Source organism: Callithrix jacchus, chromosome 6 (assembly GCF_049354715.1).
Source record: "Callithrix jacchus isolate 240 chromosome 6, calJac240_pri, whole genome shotgun sequence".
Classification (NCBI taxonomy): Eukaryota; Metazoa; Chordata; class Mammalia; order Primates; family Cebidae; genus Callithrix; species Callithrix jacchus.
In genome coordinates, this window is record NC_133507.1 from 123,091,175 (window position 1) to 123,098,455 (window position 7,281).

General features: G+C 45.7%; 1 non-coding gene across 1 annotated transcript; it reads left to right on the forward strand.

The window, feature by feature from the left end:
- Positions 1-4,042: 4,042 nt before the first annotated feature.
- Positions 4,043-4,146, forward strand: LOC118154926 (U6 spliceosomal RNA). Its single transcript, XR_004745181.1, has one exon. It is a non-coding gene; the product is annotated as a U6 spliceosomal RNA (small nuclear RNA).
- The last annotated feature ends 3,135 nt before the right edge of the window (positions 4,147-7,281 follow it).

Genomic DNA, 7,281 nt, shown 5'->3' on the forward strand with positions numbered 1-7,281 from the left:
GTTCCGGGGGGTGCTGAGTTCCCACAGTAATACAGAGAAGAAAAGACCAAGTGAGATGTCCACCATGACCAGAAGACCTAGGCAATACTTTTGTGATGGATCAGGTCTCAGTAGCCCAGACTGGGGAAGGCAGAGGGATGAGGAAGGGTGTCTTTGAGCCAGGCAGTAGGGCTGTGGAGGGGAAGAGCCTGGCTTGCCCAGCCAATTGCCCACCTACTGTGTACCAGCTGCTCTGTGTTCAGCTCCTTATTTACCCCCAACTTTACAAAGCAGGAAGCTGAGAGCTCAGAAACCCTTGCTGAGTGTCCCACAGCAGCAGAAGGCAAACCTGAGCTGCAGACTGCATAGGCCGAGTACACCCAGGTGGCCTCAGACCCTGGTCAGCATCCCTACAATCTGAAGTCTATACACTGGCACAGGATCAGAGGACTGACTCTGTTTGCGTTTGCCGGGGCATCCATTCCATATCATTCAGTAGCCTTCAAATAGCAGCACCTGGCCCTGTGCAGCAGAGCGGCTGTCACCGCTATTTTAGAGGCATCATATATTTTTAATAACCAGCAAAATCTCCCTGTGAGAAAGGAAGGAGAGTTGAAATTACAGCCAAGCAATTTGCATTGCGAATCAAGTTATCCTCCCTCCTGCCCTCCAAGAATATGCAGAAATAAATGCCTCCTAATGAACCCTGGGGGGCTGAGGCTTTGATATGAATTCTGCTGTAGGCAGAAAGAGTTCTAGCCAGACTGAGACCCAGCGTGAAGTTGGAGCAGGAGGGCCAGGGCCGTTCCCTTCAGCACAAGGGAGAAAGGAAATTGGATTATCTTGCTAGCAGTTGGGGTTTTTCTATCACTTAGAACCACAGATAAGAGCTCCCCTCCTTCAGATGGGAGGAATTAGATTTAGCCCTATTTAACCAACAGGCTCCCACCCCACTCCATTCTCTCCACCCTGGCCTTGTTCATAACCCCTCCAGCCCCATCCAGACTCCCTGGGTCTACCAGGAGCTCAAAGCCTTTGTCTTTTCCAGAACTTAAGAAGACCTATGAAAGATGGATGGATGGATGGATGGATGGATGGATGGATGGATGGATGGATGGATGGACGGATGGATGGACAGATGGATGGATGGATGGATAGGTAGGCAGACAGACAGATAACCTTTCTATCTGAAGTCAGGTAACCTTTCCTTCTGGATGCCACTGGAAAAATACAAGCTCTTCTGTCCTCCCCCATGGCCTCCATGATCTGTGTTTACTCAGTATAGGAAGGTGTGTGTGTTGCAAGCATGCATTTGTAGGAATGAGCCATATGGGGGGTCTGTCAGCCAAGTGGCTGGGTAGAGTACATGGTATGGATCTGAGGGCATGTGCACGTGGTATTTGTGTGGGCTTGAGAGCATGTGGTAATAATGGTTCATGGAGACTTATGAAAGAGAGGGTAGAAAGCCTGTTCACTGCCCGCCTCAGGCAATGCATAGAGATGGGCACCAGTCCAGCCTGGACAAAGGGAATCTGCAGGAGACCCCAGCTCTCTATTGCTGTCACCTTTCCTCAGAACTACAGACACATCCTACTAATCAAGATTTCTCCTTTCCTGTTGATCCTGCTTGAGAGGGGCCTGGAAGCCCAGTGAAGCTCCTGGTGTGAAATGAGACCTTGTATGCAGAGACAGGGTCTCTCAGTGATTGAGCAAGTGGGTGTGTCCATCAGACAATTCCATTTCAAAGGCCAGATCCACCGATTTGGATAAGTAAAACAGGTTCCTCTATCCCTCCATTTCCTCATTTATACAATACAGAGAGTAAAAAATAATAATAATCCTATTAGGTTGTGGCAAATGCTTATTAATAAATGTGAGTCATTATTGGAGTGAGTAGATTAGCAACTGCTCAACACTTTAGGATCCCATTGTTGCAACTGGCATTGGAGCAAGATGATTTAGCCTTCCAAAGGCGTTCTGAGGGCCAGAGGGTGGAGGCCTGTGGGTTAGGGCCATCCCCAGGGGAATCACTGAATCCACAGTACAAGGAAGGGCTCTGCTGATAAGGGAGCTTTGAGTATTTCTTTGTCAGTGACGGCACAGTGCACAGAATTTTGAGGAACTTGTCTACATCGAAAGAGAGAAAGAGGAAACTATTATGGATTAAAAAAAGAAACACATAAGAGTCATATTAGTCAAATGCAGTTGCGAACACTGACTGGATTGATTTAAATGAATCAAATATAAAAAGATATTTATGGGACAATCAAGAAAATTGAGTAGGTATTAGATAATGTTGAAGAATTATTGTTGGCCAGGCATGGTGACTCACGCCTGTAATCCCAGCACTTTGGGAGGCCAAGATGGGTGGATCACTTGAGGTCAGGAGTTTAAGACCAGCCTGACCAACATGGTAAAATTCCATCTCTATAAAAAAATAAAAAATAAGTAAAAACTTAAAAAGGAAAGAATTATCGTTAATATTTTTAGATGTGACAATGGCATTGTGGTTATGTTAAAAGACCAGCTAGTCTTTCTCTCCTAGAAAATACATTAAAATAGTCATGGATAAAAGAATATGATATTTTGGGTTTAATTTTAAATAATCTAGCTAGTGAGGTGGTTTGGAAGCAGGGAGAAGCAGATGAAACAAGATTGGCAAAGTGATGGTTCAAGAGGTTTCACTGTATAGCTTTCTCTAATTTTGTGTGTTTGGCCATTTCCATAATTAAAATATTGAAAAGAAAAAAAGAAACCCCCTCTGGAGCCGCCCCTTGGACTTGGGCGGCTGCCCTCTTACAGTCTCAGCAGAGCACATGATTCACTCAGGCCCTGGGACCCACAGGGAGAGCCAAGGCTCAGCAGTGCTTTCTAAGCCCTATAAATCAACAAGCACAGCTGAAGCTATTTAGTAGGAAGCTTGTTAATAAGAAAAAGATGGTTTAAATGGGTCATTTTATTGGTGAGAGGGAGCAGAAGATGATGGAGACCAGGGACCCTCTGGCAAGGAGGAGGTTTGTAAGTAGTGCCAAGCTCTCCCTCACAGACAAGAGTTGGATTGCATTAACTCTATCATGCCTCAAACCTTTTCCAGTAGGATGGGGAAACCCAAGGTGGGAGCAACAGGAGTAGGGATGGTCTGAGAGAATGTGCAGAGGAGAGTACCCCTTGGGTTATCCACCCACCAGAGATGCATGAGTCCTTCAAGGAGCAGCTGGGAATTTTCAGATTCTAGGGAGACCACATCTGGAATGGAGCATGGACTCTCACGTGTGACCCAGGGCAGAGAACAGAAGGAAGAAACAGTCAGCTTGGAGTTTTCAAGAAGAGTAATGAGCCAAAGAGATGAGAAAGACCTCTAGACAAGTGGAACTTTGAAGGAAAAGAACCCAAGAGGGAGCCTGAGGGGATCAATAATGTAGTGAAACCAGGTGAGAACAACTGTGATTGAAATGCACGGGAAAGTGTTGGTGATAGTTGTCTTGGGGGATCATGAGACTTAGCTTCCTTAGCCCAAGGACTAAGAAGGTCCAAGCACCTGAGTTCAGGGCTTGGGTAATGACAGAAAGGCAAGAAGGCTGAACTAATCAGATTTGCCATTGACCAGGGACCACTGCATGGGTCACAGGAAGATCACTGAACTTATAGTCAAAAGACCCAAGTTCCAGTAGGCTTTGCCATTTCCTAATGAGAAAACTGAGCAATCAATCCCTTGAACTCTTTCATCCTGGGTTTCCCATTGACTTACAGGATGAATGATACCTATTTCATAGGCTTGCTTTCAGAGCCATATTTGTGCAATAAAAAGTGCCTAGGATTTGGAGTCAAAGGGCCATGGAGCCTTAAGCACGAGCCTAACCATGAGCCTTGTGATTTCAAGCCATCAGTCAATGCCTCTGAGCCTCTATTCCTCATCTGAAAAGCAGGAGAGGAATTCCAGCCTATCACGAAGTAAAGAGAAAATGTAAGTAATCTGCTTAGCACGGTATTTGGCACATGGTAAATACCCAATAACTGTAGGAATTAGTATTAGTGATATGAAATATAAGAACATAAATAAGGAGTGCTTGTTTCAGCAGCACATATACTAAAAGCTGGAACAGTACAGAGATTAGCATGGCCCCTGCGTGAGGATGACAAAAAATTCATGAAGCATTTCATCTTTTTTTTTAAGAAAGAACATTAAATGAGGTTAAATATGGGAAGTCACTAAGAATGGCACAGAGAAAGCAGCCTGGGTGAGGGAAAGCAGCTCAGATCATCTCAGGCTTCTGGTTAAAACGGTGCCTTCCTCAACTCAGCATTTACCATTTGTACTTCTTTTCATTTTGGGGACACAACTGCCTCATTCTAACACAGGCACTCCTCTGCTTTGACCTGCAATAGACATGGTAGTGTCTTTTACATCAATAAGGACTGTTGGTTGACTAAGATCTTTCTCCACAGGGGCAAATGTACAGAAACTATGTCCTGGGCATGATTCAAGACTTAGGAGAAGAGAAAGGAGGGCTTAGAAGTTGGGAAAATAAAGGCAGAATATGGTTGAGTCTTACTCTGTCACCTACACTAGAGTGCAGTGTCACGATCTTGGTTCACTGCAACCTCCACCTCCTGGGCTCAAGCGTTTTCCAGCCTCAGCCACCCAAGTAGCTGGGACTACAGGTGTGTACCACCATGCCTGTCTAATTTTTTGTATTTTTGTAGAGACAAGGCTGGTCTCGAACTCCTGGGCTCAACTGATCTGCCCGTCTCAGTCTCCCAAAGTGCTGGGATTAGAGGTGTGAGCCACTGTGCCCAGCCTGGTTGTTTCTGTTTCTATTTTTATCTTGTATTTAACTGGGTAGCTTCAGAAAAGTTTTTAACATGAACAGTGATTTGTAGGCCAAGAATCATAGCATTGTAGCAAAAAAAAAAAAAAAAGAGAGAGAGAAAGAGAGAGCTATTTGCATTGTTAATACTCATGGGTATATATGGATCTTTAAATATGGGCAGGCACACCGCCTTCCTTCCCAGAGTTTGTACCTTGTGGTTGCTGAAGAGACAATTATGACATTACCTTTGCTAAATTAAACAACATCCACTTCACCCACATTTGTTCTTGGTTCCTGCCACACGGGAACAGCCCTCCCTCCCCTGTCCCAGCCTGTGCCCTGGCTGGTCCCCAACCCTCCCACAGAGCAGGAGGTGACCCCAGCTGGGTCTTGGGATGTTTTCCTTTCCGTCTGCCCCGTTGGTCTCCGTATGGTAGACGCCTGGGGTGTGAAACTGGACACCTACAAAGTTGGCCTTCTGGTTTGGGAGGCCTCAAGAGGAATCCAATGGTCCCTCCATTTCCTGTGGATGAAGGATTATGTGATTGAAACAAATCACCCCTCATTCTTCTTTCCAAGTCACACATGCCCAGTGGCTGAAAGTTAAATGAGCATGAGACATCAAATCAAATCTGGGCTGAGACTCCAGAGTTTAAAGAGAAGTGTGGACTTCCAGGATGCTTGTTTGTCTCCTTCCAGCCCCATCCCCTGCTCTAGTGAAAGGAGGGGGCCAGTACCATCCCCTTGTGTAGAAAGAGCGAATTCTACCACCCCCACTTGCTCTTGTTCCTGTTACTTTTCTTCTACTGTCTTCTCTCTTGCAGGCTCATGAAAAGCTCTTTGAGTTTCAAAGAGCTTGTGTCATACAAGCTCACCCGTGCTGGCTGGTGCTGGGAAGGGAATATACATTGAATTAACATAGCACTGTCTATGACCATAGCACCCTGAATGCACCCAATCTTGTCTGAATTAACATGTCACCACAGGCCAGGGTGCCTGGAAGGGCCTGGCGGGAGGGTTTTTTACATGGAAATGAACTGCCACTTGGCTCCTTCTGTAACTAATCACCACTGTTGTTGAAATATTACTCTTTCTGTTACAACCACTAATGCCTTAAATGAGGAACAGGCACTTTGGGGTAACATCAAATACAGGATGGTCACTTCTCATCTGGGATGTCCCAAGCCTCCCAGTGAAGAGCCAGGGAACCTGTTCAATTGCTGTCTGTTGACTGAGTTGGAGCAGCACCAGCAACCACTTGACTGCTGTTTAAACCAGGGCTTCCCTGATGATGGTTGTGGAGTATGGAACCTCGAAGGAGACCTATAGGGAAGTGAATGCAAAGGACCTGAGTCCCAGAGTCACCCAGCCTGAGTCATAGCTTCAGCCCTCCCTAGCTATGTGACCTTGGACCATTACTTGCCCTCTCTGAGCACCTTTTCTCAAAGAAACGAATATACTAACAATCTCACTAGTACTGTTGGGGTTGTCGTGAAAGCTCAAGGTAATGGAGACAGGCATTAGCACAGTGCCTGGCACCCAGCAGAGGCTCCAGCATGCAAGTGGTTATTACGGTTTTGTTGATCTTGGTGTCCGACACCCTTCATAGACTACCTCCCTCCACACACACACACCACGCACAGACATACCCATGTCCTTAGCAAAATAACTAGCCTATGATTTACACCTCTTTCCACTGGCACTGGGTCCTAGGAAACCCATAGCCATGACAATGACCAACAGGGTGCATTTCCCTTCCTGGTTTATAAAGCGCATTGAACATCCACACGCTGCTATTTCATCCAGACCCATCTGGTGGGGTGTATTGTGCATCCTTAAATTCCTTTTTTCAGAAGAGAAAGTGAAGGAGTTAACCAAGGTATTTGGAGTCACATAATTCACAAATGGCAAATCTGAGGCCAAAGTTAACTGTCCTTGCTTCCACTCCAAACTGCCTGTTGGCCCAGCATTCTCTAAAAACAACATGTACCATCCCCCAAGGGCCTGGCTATTTGCTAGGAAGTTAACTCACTTATGGGTGGCAATGTAGAGACAGCTGTCAAAGGATTACCCCTTGCAGGTAAAATATTTGTATTTTGATGGCAGTCTTCTATTTGCTAGGCTTTGATCTAAAGGATTCCCTGTAATGGGTATTTTCGGGTCTTGTGCAGTAAATTACATTAACCCAGTAGGTGATTGTCTTTTCCCTTCTATGCGTAGGATTTGTCACACACATTGAGTCTGTGGACACAGGAAATAAAGGGGAGACATCACAAAATTGTAAAGTGGTCAGCAACCTTTAACTCAGTAGGGTGTAGCCCAACCACCAGACCATTGCCTCCTAGACTTAACCCTCTTGTCTCACCCAGCTGGACTTGGCCACCGGGCTCTGGGCCAAGGGGGAACCAGTTTAACCTTCTGGGCTGAGCTGAGGGAAGAGTGAGCTTTTCAATAACATCCACATCTCCTTTAATCTTAAGAACATTCTATG